The 15,454-nt window shown below is 38.7% G+C and overlaps 1 protein-coding gene across 1 annotated transcript in view; it reads left to right on the top strand.

The window, feature by feature from the left end:
• Positions 1-10,005: 10,005 nt before the first annotated feature.
• B3GALT1 (beta-1,3-galactosyltransferase 1) overlaps positions 10,006-15,454 on the top strand; it is a 531,180-nt gene continuing 525,731 nt past the window's right edge. Inside the window, exon 1 of the mRNA XM_082690942.1 lies at positions 10,006-10,128. The gene's annotated coding sequence lies outside the window, so the exon portion shown is untranslated. The remainder of the gene's footprint in view (positions 10,129-15,454) is intronic.

The raw sequence follows: 15,454 nt of genomic DNA, 5'->3' as shown, positions 1-15,454 counted from the left end.
AGGACATCTTGGTTGCTTCCAATTTTTGTGATTAAAAAGTTACTATTAATGTTTGTATGTAGGTATAAACATGTTGTGTGAGCGTAACTTTTCAAATCGGTTGGGTAGATTTCCAGGAGCATAATTGCTGATGGTGTGGTTTATCGATACCATCTAGCAAAGCATAGCAAGGTTTACTTTTCTAAGAAACTTGCCACACTGTTTTCCAAAGTGGTTGAACCATTCCTTATTTCCATGAGTAATAAATGAGAGTTTAAGTTGCACCACATTCTCACCAGCTGTTGGTTTGGGGATTTTGGCCACTGTAATATGTGGGCCTTCACAAAGCCTACAATAACGTTTTCTTGATTGCTATCAACCCGTGTCCCCTCAGTATCTCCCATAATTCTCATTTCTAAGAAGGTAGTTTTTAAGTGTGCCATTGTTCACTGGGTTTGGGGATAGTAGATAACCAGTCTTTTAGTTTATAGTTTATGAGAAGACCATGCAGTACACATATGTCTTGGTTTTGAGCCAGATGCAGTATCTGGTTGGGAATTGGTTTATCTTTATGATCATAGTGAGGATGGAGTAAAACTAAAGAAGGGCAATCTGTGGGAGAAACTGATGAGCCGTTTACTAAAAGCATTTCTTTTTCCTCTGGGTTCATAGTTAGATTGCCATTCCCATACTCCCCTGCAACTGATGGCCATGGTATTGAATTTTGGCAAATAAAATGTCTATAGAAATGGCAGGTGCTACACCTGAATAATCCTTCCTGTCTCATATTCTATCTTTCATCTGTATGTTGATTCCCAAAATTATATACAGCATTTTAAAACTATGTGTTGAAGAGGAAAGACACTGAATGACTGGGTGGAGCAAATCCCTTTGTTTCTCCTCTTCTCTATACCAACAGAATGAGAATGAGTGAGAAATAAATTTCTATTATAGTAAGTCATTGATATATTGAGGGTTTATGTGTTGCAGAATAACTATCCTAACAAATACTTTAAGAAAGACTACTTAAGACTTCCCAGAAGGAAAAAAAAAAAAAAAAAAAAAAAAAGGAAAGAAACTGATAGGGCTCCTGAAATTCACATGCGATGAAGAAACAGATCTACTTTAGTGGGGAAAGCATGAGCAAAGAGAATGACTGGATTGATCTTTGAAAGAATGGATGGAAATTGAGGTAAGTCAACCACCTCACTTTTATGATAATAATGCTGATTTGATAATAATAAAGATGTTACAAATGTATCATGTTAGGGATCTTATCAATAATGACAGTTATCTGTACAGCTAATATATATTGATCAGTTATCTTCCAGTACTAAACACTCAGAATCTGTTCTCATTTAAATTTCAAAGTCTCTCTAAGAACTAGATATTACTATTATCCTTATTTTATACAATAGGGAACTAAGGCACAGAGATATGAAGTAACTTGCTTGGATAACACATTTCATAAGAGGTAGAACTAGAATTTCAACTCATTGTTAGTTGTTATGCTCCTAAAATCTCCATTCTTAATTGCTTCATTTTATTTCTTAGGAAGTAAAACACTTCAAATTTCCCTGCCATTACCCACTTGATATAACTGAAAATGTGCATGGGATGATTGAGATTTTATGGTTAAGTTTTCCAAACTGATCTGAACTGTGCTTTTGTTAAACACATTTTCCTTTGATCACCAAAACTGGCATTTGTCTTGTCATACCACTATTACTTAATGTCCAAAAACCCCCATAAAAATCTATAACTTATTTGTGTTTATATCATTGTATACTAACCACTCACTTCTAGTGAATATTGACATAATGTATTAAAGACTTTATGGTTAATATTCATTAGTTTTTCATTAAAAGTCAAGCAAAGAATGATATTTGCACTTTTTTTTGGTCTTTCTTTTCTTCTTTTAGCTGATGTAAAATTGTGTTTCATGTAATTATCCTATTACTCTTCAGAAAATCATGATGTTCTTCTCCCAGAGGCTAAAGCCCAACAAAAAGGATCTATGGTCTAGTGCCAATACCAGCTGTTGGAAATTATCTTTCAGCTCAAATTCGATCTGTTGCTTTTAGATTCCAGGGTCTCCTGTTTAATTCTCAGAAATAACAATGTTTTCAAAGACTAAAAAGACACTAATTAGTTACATTAAAGTACTTGATTTAAATGTTCTGTTAAGGGATTTCCAAGTTGCTACAATTGCTGAGACTTTATATAGCATCTAATAGGTTGTCCTGTTACAGTATCTTTTGTATACTTGACCAGAGGATGTAACCCTGGGTGCTGTTAGAAGGGTTTAGGATGGCATGTGGCTTAGCGCTGGATTTATTCAGGGATATTTATACTATAGACTTAAAAATCATAGGTCAGTGGCTTTATGAGAGTCGACCACCCAGGAGGGTGGGGGAGATAGTTAAATACAAGCAAAATAAAATACATTGTCATCTATCTTTCTTAGACATACTAACACTAAATTTAATATAGGATATTTCTAGAGTACCTAAAAGCTAATGGAGATGTTATAAATGTATCATGTTGGAAATCTGACTTATGTTACCCTGTGCACCCATGTTTGGCAATGTCCTTGTTATAAATATTTATAATTAATATCTCAGTGGAGAAGTGCTTGATACAGAATCAGAATTGCTTCTCTAAGAATGAAGTCCTCAAGTCAAGTACTAGACTGGTCTAACTGGTGAGTTTAATGTAAAAAAAAATTTTTTTTTGACTACATAGTATATACATAAAATCTAAGTCAAAGCACTAAAGGATACACACGTGGAAGCCATTTTCATTATAAGTTTTTCAAATTAAAAGAGTTATTTATTCAGAGACATTCACATAAACTTTTCACAGTTCACATTTTTGGGGTGAGAAAAGTCATCTGTAGATGAATAGAGCTGTAAGTATTTTAGAAAGGATTGTAAGCCTGGAACATAAAAATTGAGACTACAGAATTTCTAATATATATGTAAGCTAGATTTTAAGAAAATTTTGAAATATGAAACCAGAGTTTTGCTTTATGATTAAATGAATGCCAATAAGGAAATTTGTGTTTTTTTTTTTTAACACTTAAAAAAATTTACTTCTACTTTTTTTCTCTAATCACATGTAAAAGTACTTTCTGCTGGCAGCTAAGGGCAAATGGTCATGACTGTGTCTACATGCAAAGTTAACTTACATTCTGTAGTGTTAAGCACACAAACACATGCTCCCAACTTTTCAAAGCCTCAACAATTATTGGGATACCTGGGTGGCTCACTCAGTTAAGCGGCTGCCTTTGGCTCATCAGGTGATGATCCAAGGGCCCTCTGCTCAGAGGGTGGTCTTCTTCTTCCTCTCATTCTTCCTCTGGACTCTCCCTCTCTCTCCCTCTCTCAAGTAAATAAATAAAATCTTTAAAAAATAAAAATAAAGCCTCAAATATCTTGACGTAGTGAGGGCATAAAATATTTTCTTGGCTATTTTTATAAGGTCTTTGACACTGAGAGATGCAAGTCTATTTCATTTTTCCCTGTGAATGTAAATGTGTTCCATTGTTCTCACTTGTCTTTTGTAATCAACATGCAATAAAACAGAAATAGGGCTGGTTTGCATGCTTCACTTATCAACTAAACAACATAGCCCACCTATCCTTAGAATCACCAGGTCAACAGTCAGTATAATAGCAGACTGCAAACGAAATACTAAAATATGCTTGTGACTTAGCATTGTAGACAGTCAGAGAAGTGGATTTAAAATATCAATCCTGTTATGAGATATTATCCCACTGTTAAATACACACCAAAGGTTACTGAATATAAAGTATGCATGCAGCCAACCTCCACAGTAATGCAAATCCAAAAAAAAAAAAAAAAAGATTGCTAAAGGAAAACACTTTACGTTTCTCTTACACTATAGTTACAAAGACTAAGGCAGGCTTTCAGAATAAAGACTAATTTTTTTAAGAAAGGAAAAAAGCTTTACAAACTTAATTTCTAGAAAGTAATTATCAAGCTGCATGGTAGCATAAAGTCCTATTGATCGAAATTTCTCTTTCTGTATGAACTTCACAGACTTGCATGACTTGGCATCAGTAAAAGCTAATGATGATTCATGCTATTAGCTTCAGCAGCCACAGTCCCTAGGAACTCAGCTCTGACCTTTTATTAGCACTTTTTCTCCCAAGCAGATAGGATCCTTCTCCAGGCACACTTCCTAATCACCTTAAAACACCTGGAGAATTAGTTAAAAGCCTGATGGGGAGGGACTGGGATGCTAAGGGAAAATGAAAATTCAGTGTGAGGACACATTCTATTGTGTAATCTGACCAGAAGCCCTGGAAAATAAAATTACATGTTAAAATTTCACTTATGTAAAGTTAAAATAGCCATAATCACAAGGACAATGTTAAATGTTACTAGTTGGTTTCAACTGTTAGCTGCAACCCCACCTTAACCCCTAAAAAATTCCCATGCAATATTTATGCATTCATTTTTTCTTGATTTATCGAGCTCCTAGCACTACACTAGGCACCTAAATAGCATTTTGTTGTAGTGATGTAGAAGTCATTAATTTTTTAAATTAATGTTTTAGTGTCCTCTGCTTTAAGTGGCTTCTGAAAGAAGGATTGATTAATAAAACTGTGGAGAACTGCTCTGCAAATTACTTGTAAACTTTGCTCCTTCTCTCCTTAGTTGTCCTAGTCCCTCCCTCACCTACCTACCATAGCTCCCCCACACATTCAACACACATGCGCTTGTTTCCTTTCCACTTTTCTACTACATGACGGACCAATGTAATAGGCAGCTCCTCTTTAGTGATTAAGGCCAAAGGAGAAAAAGGAAGCTCATTATGATAAGAGGTTGGAAACAAACTGAGAATTGCTGGAGGAAGTGGATGGGGATGGGGTAACTGAGTGACAGGCAGTAAGGAGGAGGTGTGAGGGGATGAGCACTGGGTGTTATATGCAACTGATGAGTCTCTGAACACATCTGAAACTAATGATGTATTCTGTGTTGGCTAAATGAATTTAAGTAAAAAAAGAGGTTGGATTCTCTTGTTCAAGCAAATAACCTACTTCAAAATCACAATAATTGAAGATGGACTCTATAGGGTATTTAAATAAATACCTTTTCTTCAATTTTGATGATGGTTTGATTCTATAACATACATACTCCCGAAAGGGCTGCAAATCTGCAAATGACTTTAATGATAACAATAAAGGCTCAATAATTTAAGACTTTAGGTCAATCACGCTTCTTTATACAGCCTTCTGCATAAATCAACTCTACTGCTATTTCAAAATACTGAACTTAAAATCACATAATGTAATAGAAATATATTTACTTGAATGACCGTTTCCCCATTCTTTGTGGACCAAATGATTTTATCCTAATCACCCTACCATAACTGTCCTTTCAAAAGAAACCAAAGATCTCAATTAATCCATGATCTCTTGTCGATGTTTACAGTTAAGGTGATATATTCAACTTTCAGTCTTTTAACAAACTTACCTTTTATTGGAGTCCATGATACTAAATTACTTTTTATTGTCTTCCTAAATATCAGATTAAATTTTGCCACCACCCCCTAACCGAAAAAACCCCAAATCCTTATTTTCTTTTAACTATGAATGGTCTCCTAGGCTTGTTGATTTGTCTACATTTTATCCTTGAATATCTTTTTATGTTCTCTTAGTTTTCAATGACAACATCTCTGTTGATAACTCCCAAATCTCAAAAGGAAGGTATGATATGATGGGAAGACTGTTGGGTTAGGAATGTGAACATTTGTTTGGTTTGGCGTCCTGTTGCCTATAAAATTTTGATGAGTGACTTTATTCCACTTAATGAGTGTGTGTGTGTGTGTGTGCCTGTATGTGTGTATGTCTGTGTGTGTATGAGAGAAAACGCACTGGTTCCGGTATGAAGTATATTTAAAAAAAAATAGTTATGATGAACTAAATAGAATCTAATTCCATTTGGGTGGTTTTGCATCTTGATTTTGGTTCAATTTTTTAACACAAAAGACTTAAATAGTAATCTTTTAACATAAGTAAGAGCAATATCCATTGTGATAGATGTTCTAGAATTTAAATATGAAAACAGGCTTTATGTGGCAAAGTTGTCTAATTAATTATATTATTTGGGGAAACAGCTTTATCTCAGGCTAAACTGACCTCGAATATTAAATGAAATGGTTTGTCCTTCATTTAAATTAAGGTGACAGACTTGAAACTTGCATATTTCAACCATATTGGAAGTGGCATAGTGAAAGAACCATGGGAAAAACATTTCTGCTGGACAACATCAACAAATAAATGAATGTACCTGATAGTCAATTTATCACAAAATTGGTAAAAGAACCTATTTGGAACTTAATATGTTTCTTTGTGGAAATAGGTATCACATATCCTCGATGAATAGGTCATCATGAGAATGAAGCTCAGCCCCACGAGGGAGGATAATAACATCATGAAAGTCCAGTGCTCTACCTACCAGGAAGGGCTTTTCTGTGGCTTGCTGTTCCAATTATAAATTAATCCTCACATCTGGGAAAAGCAGCTATCTGGTTGATTTTGTTGTTAATCTCTATTTTACAGACATGGAATGCTGGGAAACTTGAAGTGACTTGCAATCACACACCCAGTCATAACCGGAGCTGGAACTAGACTGATTTCTTTCCTTTTCTTCAGTTTTCTGCCTGCTAGATCTAGCTTTTTTCAGAACTGATTCCAGTGAAGTGTTCAGTTTCTATTATTGATAAATATATATTTCAGCACCAATTAATATAATTTTTTTTTATTTTTTAAGATTAGGTAAATGGTTTTGATTTAAGGAGTGCCTAAACAAATTTCTTTCTCCACTAACAAGATGAGTGAGTTCTCTCATTGCATGGGGAGAAAAACACACAAATGTAAGCAAGCAAAAAAAAAAAAAAAAAGAAAAAAGAAACATCATTTATTTAATTCAATATAACTAGCTAATTAGATACTGATATAATTAACACTAGACTCTCTATCCAATACATCCTGTGAGATTTATAGTAATACATAAACTAGCATAGCATGCATATTTTCAGCAACTTTAAAATTTTTAAATTTTAAAATTTAATTTAAAAATTTTTAAATTTTAAAGTGACTTTCTTAATTTTTCTTTATTGATTTGAAATATTACATGGTTTTCACTGTTAGTAGGTTCTTAATTGTGCAGGTTTGTTTTACTCAGAGCTGCTTATTCATAGCACTAGTGGTATGATAGATTACTTTTATATCTGTGTGCATGCTGTTGGTTTTAATGTTTTTTGCTTCTGTAATATAGTCATTTCATTATCTTAATCACTAAGGAATATGGTATGTAGAACTCCTATGTTTTCAGGATTAATATTTCAAAATACCAGATAACATAAAAAGATAGTATATCCGAAAAATAATATACTTGTCAGGGCATGGAGAAGCGGTTAGAAAAATTATGTAAATACTGTCTATGCATATCGCAGTTTCTAAGTAGCATACCACATTCTGGAGTTTGATAACATCTTCACATTTAACATTCTTTAGTCAAGATTTTTCTTTTGCTTGAAGTTAATTCTTAATTTCTTTTAGAGATCTAAATTGCCATTATGGTATAATTTTCTAATTTTAATACTTATTTAATATTTCTACTTTTTTCAAATATCAACTCTTTTCCCTATGAAGTTTGAATGATAAAACATTTTTTATTTTTTTTTCTACCACACTTAAACTCCATTACTTTATGGATCACCTCATGTAGATGAGGGTATTCACTGTAAGTTACACAATAACAAAAATAAACTATAAATAATAATTAGAAAAAACTAAATGACAACAAAAATCTTTTTTAAAAGCATATTTTTAAAAGATTTTTAATTTTTTAATTTTTTAATTTATTTGACAGAGAAAGAGATCCCAAGTAGGCAGAGAGGCAGGCAGAGGGGTAGAGGAGGGAAGCAGGCTCCCCGCTGAGTGGAGGGCCCAATGTGGGGCTCTATGCCAAGACCCTGAGATGATAACCTGAGCTGAAAGCAGAGGCTTAACCCACTGAGCCACCCAGCCGCCCCTAAAAATCTTCTCTTCATTAAAAATTCAAAGTGAGGCGCGCCTGGGTGGCTCAGTGGGTTAAAGCCTCTGCCTTTGGCTCAGGTCATGGTCCCAGGGTCCTGGGATCGAGCCCCACATCCGGCTCTCTGCTCAGCAGGGAACCTGCTTCCTCCTCTCTCTCTCTGCCTACCTGTGATCTGTATCTGTCAGACAAATAAAAGAATCTTAAAAAAAAATTCAAAGTGATATGTTACATATTTCTGGTTTTAGCCTAAAAAATAAACATCACTACCTCTTTTAGCACAATTGGTTCCTCAAGAAGAAATAGTCTAGCTCCCAAACTAGACTGGTCAAATGGCTGAAGGTGGGGGGAAGAGGCACAAGAACTGTGCTCATATGCATGCATTTTTGGTATACTAAAAGATGGTAATACACAACTCTATTTGCAATTAAATTTTCCATACAGTGCTCATAAAATTTAGGCAGGATTTATTTTAGATATCACAGGATGCAAGGAGTTATCTTAAAAGGGAGGTAAATGAAGAAAGATGAAAATGAAGAATGAAGAAAGAAGTGATTATTGCTAGAAAAAAAGATCACTTAAAATATAATTAGAAACAGCAGCAACAGCATAGCTAATACATACTGATTCCAATTGTCACCCAATCCTGTAGCTAATTCATGTACTTGGGTTTTGACCTTCAGGACAACCTTGTAAGAGAAGATAGAAAAGATTACTTGGGAAAGATCCACACCTCTTTTAAGTCTTCATGCAGAACTTAGTTTACTTTTTTTTTTTTTTAATGCAACATGAATTAAAGACTTCGAACCCTGGACCATTCTGATGTATTTGCTTCACAAAGAAAGATCATTATATTTTGGGGGAGAACTGGTGTGGAAAAAGTTTCCCACATTTGTTTTCTTTTCCTTGCCTTGCTAAATCTAAATGACATCACTTATCTGGTGTTTGTGTCACACACACACGCACACACACTCCTACTGTATTATTCAGAAGTGATTCGCCAAAGGTGGGGGGGGGGGGAAGCAAACCAGGTAGACTGACTGCTTAAACTATCTTTCTGCATTGGTGCTTGAGGCGTTTTTGTTTTGTTGAGCGGGGTGAAGGGAGGACAGTTTATTTGGAGGGAGGGTAAGGAAGGTCCACTCTGCCTACAACTTTGAGAACATTTCTCCATGTGCCTCTTTATAGCTCAGACACACTTCTGGGCGGATCACTGAGTGGTTCGGCAGCTCTGGAGTACCACTCTTGCCGCTACCAAAACTGCCAAAGGGAGAAGGACGGGGGCGCTGTCTGGTGACTGCTCGCAGGATTCCTTCAAGGCGGCGACCACCTCCAGGGATCCGTTCTTCCACATCGCGGGTCGTACTTGGGACCCACGACCGCTCCACAGGGCTGCCAAGACTGAAGCGCCGGGCCGAGGCTCTGGAGACAGAGTCACCGCTGGGCGCCCTTTGCAGCCAAACCGCGGACTCCTGGCATTCAGAAAGCGCCCCAGGCCCACCTCGGCGGGCCCGGCCGCCTCGCCGCACCTTGGGCTCCCGAGCCAGGAGTCCCCCACCCAGCTCCGCTCCCGCGCCTCCCCCCATCCCAGACCCCAGCAGCGTCGCCGCCGCTCCCGGAAACAAGCCTGCTGAGCAAAGGCGGAGGAAAACCTTGGGCCTTCCGCTCTGATTGGTCTCCCCCCGCCGCGCGGGGCGAGGCAGCGATTGGCTGCCGGGCGTTGTCAGTCGCCGAGGCCGGAGCCTTCGCCGGGGAAGCGCAGGCGGGCTCGGGTGCTCCGGCTGCCGCCGCGGCTGCTCGAGCTGGTGCAGCTGGGCGAGCTCGTGCGGGCGCCGGCGCCGCCGCCGCCTCCGCTGCTGCCCACCCCGCCGCGCCGCTGGCGCTGCCGGTCTTGCTGGCGGCCGCCGGGGAGGGGCGGCCGAGAGAAGAGCACGAGGAGGCGGAGGCGGCGGAGAAGTGATGCTGGCGCGGGGGATCCGGACAGCGGCAGCGGAGCAGCAGCATCTCCGGGACCCCGGCTGCAGCGTCCCCGTGGCCCGCTGGCCAGCTGAGCGGCGGGAGACCGCGCGCCCCGCGGGTAAGATCCGGCCCGGCGGCGCCCGCGCGCTCCCGGGACCGCCGGTGTTGTCTTTGGGGGTTACGAGGCTTGTTGTGCCCGGGGCATCCTGACAACGGTGTTTGGGACCCGGACAGCGAGTCCGGACGCACGGCGAGGCTGATGCCCGCGCCGGAGCCGCTCCTGGTCGTGCGTTCTCCCGTCGGCGCTGCCCGACTTTGATAGCGCGGAGATGGCATTGTGTGGGTATAAGCGTGTGTGGGCGCGCGGCTTGGGGCACTTCGCAGGGAGCGCGGTGGGTCCCCTCTGACGTGAGCCGGCGTCCTTCAGGGATTCAGGCTGGGCTGGAGTGAATAGGTTTGCCTCTTAGCTCAGCGGGAGCGAGAGCACGCGGAAAGCCCAGGGAAGTCCGCCGTGGCTCGTGAAGAGCCGGGCAAATGGAACTTTACTGCTTTAATGAAAAGAGGGAGCTGTGCATCCAGCGCGCCAGGGGACAGGCGCATTCGCCGAGGCTCCCCAAAGTCCCACTTTGCGCCGGGGACTTCGGAGAGGAGAGGAGGGAAGGGAGGGGAAAGTAACGGTTAGTCCGCCTCGCTGAAGAGAAAGACTAAAGGAAAGGAGGAGTGCAGCTAGGCTTGGGGAGTGGCGGCTTTTTGTCTGACGCGCCTGGTGGGGAGCTGATTCCACTTTTCCGGAGCGCAGATTTGGGGATAGAGAGTCCCGCCTTGAGGGGCTGTCAGAGGCCGCTCCTGGCCCGCGCCGGCGTGGGACGCGCGTGTCAGCGACCCGACCGAGGGGCCGAAGCGGGGCGGGGCTTGAGCGGGCGTCCAGGTGGAGCCACTGCCTCTCAGGGCAGCCTCGGCCCGGGTATCTTCCGGGGTCGGGACCCGGCCTGCATCCCCGGGGCAGCTGCGGACTGCGGGCGGCTCTGCTCTCCGAGAAAGTTCCTGCCAGCTGGGGTCCGGGCAACCCAACCTAGGGCACGTTGACCACAAAGTGGAACCAGGTTTACGTACCCAGCTTCCTCCAGTGCCGACGCTGCTTTTATTCTGTATGAAATTATTTTCCCTGTAAAGCCTCTGGGAGTTGGACCCGCGCTGCAAACCTTTCTGCAGAAGGCGGATTTTATGCGCTGCTGTAAATGGATCGTGCTGCCGGGTTGAGTCCGAATCTCGTAGCTCAGTGGAGTGGTTTCTCCATCCCTCTTCAGGACGCACAAACTTACTCTTGGCGATTGCTTTTTTTTTTTTTTTTTTTTTTTTTTTTTATGTGACCTGTGTCTCCTTAGGAGTCTCTGCTAGGGAAAGTTCCTGAAATACCTCGGCACTAACGAACTGTCCCTACTCAAGGCGCAGATGGAGAGGGACTGTGGTCTTTTACAGAGGCGATGGGGTGGCAGCGGGAAATGGAAGTGGAGAGGGCAGCTCCCAGCTTGCCAGCTAGAATCTTTGGAAACCCATAAATTGCCTCAGTACAGGGAGCCGGAACTGAGAACAGCACTTTCCCTGTTACGTAGCTCCTTAATCTCCTTTCCCTGGAAGAATCTTTCGCCCCCAAACACAACACAACACAACACAACACAACACAACACAACACAACACAACAAAAATAAAACCCAGACCCAAACAGTAGAAACCACTTTGGTCAGGCTCATTTTGGATTTGGTAAAGGCCAAAGAAATGAAAGTGAGACACCTAATAGAAATCCGGGGGGTGGTGGTGGTGGTGGTGGTGGTGGTGGTTGGGAATCAGAAGGGAGCTGTCCAAAATGTCAGCATTTTTCACGTTTTTGATTGTAAAGGTTCAATTTTCTCCCAATTTTGTAATGTAAATTATTCTGTAGCGATGAATAACTTACTGGTAAACTAGCAGTGATATTAGTTTTTTGTCCGAAGATGGTTGTACGTTTTTTATCACTTAATTCGTGAACTGTAAATGGAATTTTTAATACTCTTTTAATTGAACACTTACACTATGCATTCGGGCTGGTAGAAAATTGGTAGTAAATGTTTTTCCTTTAGTAGTCATCACATGTGTCTTAAAAGTTGAGTTTTCTGATATAATTAAAGAGAGTATAGCTTGTGGTTGTTATGTTTCAATACCTGCTGCCAGGTGATTAATGTTGCAATATTTTAGTCATTCTAACTTTCAGGACTTTATTAAGATTATTAAACACATTAAGCAGCTGATTTTAGTTTTGTGTTCCATTTGTGCAATGCTATGAGATGGTAAAATAGTTTTCCCCTATGGATTGATATGGGGAATTTAAATTAAAATGTGTTTCAATAATTAATAATTTAAAGATAAGATTAAGTTAAAATCAAGTTATCAGTGTTAAAAGTGGAAATTTTGAGGAATATTTTAACTACTTAGCTAAGAAAGAAAGTGGTTTTTCACATGGCTGTAAAGTAACATCTTGTAAATCCACTGCATTATGTATTGGGCTAAGCCACAAGTCTTTAAACAGAAACAGAGCTTTTGTACTCATTTTAAGGAGTGTGTGGGTATTTTTAACCAGGGAAACTTTTACTTGGGGAGTTTTTTTTTTTTCAAATAATTAAATACATTTTTAAAACCATATCGGGCAGATGTATTTATCAAATGTAGTGAAATACATCAAAGAACATAAATATTAGGGTAAAGCAGTAAGATCTATGACTGAAAGCTGATATGAGGCAGGATGTGTGTGTGTGTGTGTGTGTGGTGGAGGAGCACAGGCTTAAAGGAGGTAATAGTGCCAGCCATTTAGTTTATATGAGCAATTCAAGTTCTGCCAGTTCTGCAAATTCACTTCAGTTTTGACTTGTTTTGCTTCAGGGCAGCCCAAGAGCTCAGAATGCCATATTTTCTATATGGATTTTAGTAAATGTCAATTTGTCAAGTCTCTAGGCCACTAAATTCACTTTTTCACCTATACCAGATTTTACTTTCAACACTGAATAACTTTTCCAAAAATATCACCTTTACTATAAATAGTACAAAAATATTATGATCTTACCAAGTAAACATTTAATTTGTCAAATAGCCATGATTAGAGTTTCTATATTATTAGGTCAGGTAGCGAGGTTTATTTAATTTTATTAATAGCAGCTTGTTTTCATTTAAGTAATGACCAAATCAGTTTTTAATTGAAAACTAACACACTTAGGGGACTGGAAAACCTCAGCCAGTTTCGTGTATCAGAAATTCATTGTGTTGTCTCTCTGTCTCATGCAAACATACACACATATACTGGAAAGTCTCTCAGGATGAGTGTAAACACCCTCCATTAGAAACAAATTCACCAACCCACCCTGAATGATGAAAGTACTTTATAAGGCAAAAGCTCATCATCTTAAGTAATCTGTTACTAATTAATTATGATACTGGTTTGTTTAAAATGTAACAAATTCTATGTTTCTGTGATGTACAAGACACTCTTCAGGTTGCTTTGACTATATCAGAGAATAAATCACAAAGGCCCTTGCCCTCATGAAGCTGATATTTTATTGGGGAGAAATAGATCATAAACAAGAAACATAATAAGTAAAAAAGTACAGAATATTTATCTCTCTTACTGACCAGTTTTTTCTAAATCTCCATCCCATGGCCCCATTTCTTTGCATCTCATTTCTTTCCAAGTAATATACACCTATCCACACACCCCCATAAATGTACTCAATCTAAGAATTGGAAGGTAATCATGGTGATAATCTAATACGTGTTACTCATGAAGCAATATATCTGAACAGTCACAGCACTATCTAAGATGAAGGTTAAAGGTAAGAGAGGGACGCAAAGGTGATTAAGCAATGAAATAACCGAATATCTGCCCTTTAAAATGCTTTAAAATCAAATTATATTTTTCAAAGGAACTGAAATGGGAAACATTATCTTTAACAAATTTGTTTCAAATTAACAGTATTTTAAAAGGCATTTGTAACTATCCAAGTTCAAATCTATATAACGTCATTTAAAGAGGATGAGTGAATTAGAAGTAGAAAGATCCAAAAGCATAATTTTAATGAAAAATTTTCTTCTTCCACATTGAGAGTGACATACTCATGTACCTCTGTGAAAGTTGATCAAAAATTCTAGCATCTGAGGTCAAAGTTTCCCTAAAGTTGATGCATCAAAATAAAAGACTCATGATCCAATTCTCTAATAAAAAAATACCAAAGCATTTCAAATATTTCAAAATAACTGCCTTTATTTCAAAATCAACTTGGTTATCCAGGTAGTCCAATTACAGATAAAACATTGTGATAATTTCTCAGGTTCTATGATGCATAAAAGAGAGTAAAACTATAATTCCAGTTTTACTTTCTGTACTTTCATGTCATTATTTCCTTTAGGGGCTTGAGCTTACAGCTCCAAAGTTCTTTTTTTTTAAACCCTCATATGAAGAAAATCAAGAATCTAGCTTGACTTCCAATAATTGGTTTGTGAACAATATTTTCATATTAGAGGAAAGCTGAAATTGTATGCTTAAGAAGCTGTACTATATAATGAACTAATGCCAACGTATTCACAAGTTCTATTATGACAAAATATTAACACTAACACAATGCTAACATCATTTCTGAGTGGATTTCCATCATTTAAGAAAAAATCTTCAAGATTGCTGCTTTATAATCCAGTTTTAGGAGATGGAGAAAAGTCTTCTCATAATACTATCATAATATTTTATTTATTTAGATTTAAGAATGTATATACTTTCAGCTTAAGCCTTTAATTTTTTTGCCTGTTTTTGTTTGTTTATTTGTTTTGTTCTGTCCCAAATGCAAAACCTTAGGAAAACAGTGTTGTAATAAAGCAAGTAAACCAACAGTAATCATCATGCCTTGCATACAAAGTCAGCTCTGGCTGATGATGAAAATGTTAGATGAGAGCTATGTAGGGGCCAGATATTTACACCTGGGAAGAATTTGGGTCATTAGACCAACCTTCCCTATGTGTAAGGGAAGAACTTTACTCTTGGAAGTTGATAATTGCCCGAAGTCAGTTGAAAGTAGAGCCAGATCTAGAAACACTGCTTGTCAACTACTAAATGTGTAAGTTAACTCCATTCCAGTTGCTTATTAAACAGCTCTACATTTTATAAAATAGTAATGATAAGAAATAACTGCATCCACCAATTTGCACATCTAAGTATTTTAATAACTAACAGAATACTGCATTGTCTTAATATTACGTTGGGATCAAGAAAATGATAAATTGGGATGCATTTAGAAATATCACCTAAGATTTATAGGGCTGGAGGTAAGTTTGTGTGTAAAATACTTATACTTAATTCAGCTGTTAAATATTTATGTCTCTAACATAGGAATTTTTGTTTTTTTTTCTTTTAATTTCCAAAGGTCTTTGGA

The sequence above is a fragment of the Mustela nivalis genome, assembly GCF_964662115.1.
Source record: "Mustela nivalis genome assembly, chromosome: 11".
NCBI classification, from domain to species: domain Eukaryota; kingdom Metazoa; phylum Chordata; class Mammalia; order Carnivora; family Mustelidae; genus Mustela; species Mustela nivalis.
This window is presented reverse-complemented; position numbering and strand designations above follow the sequence as displayed.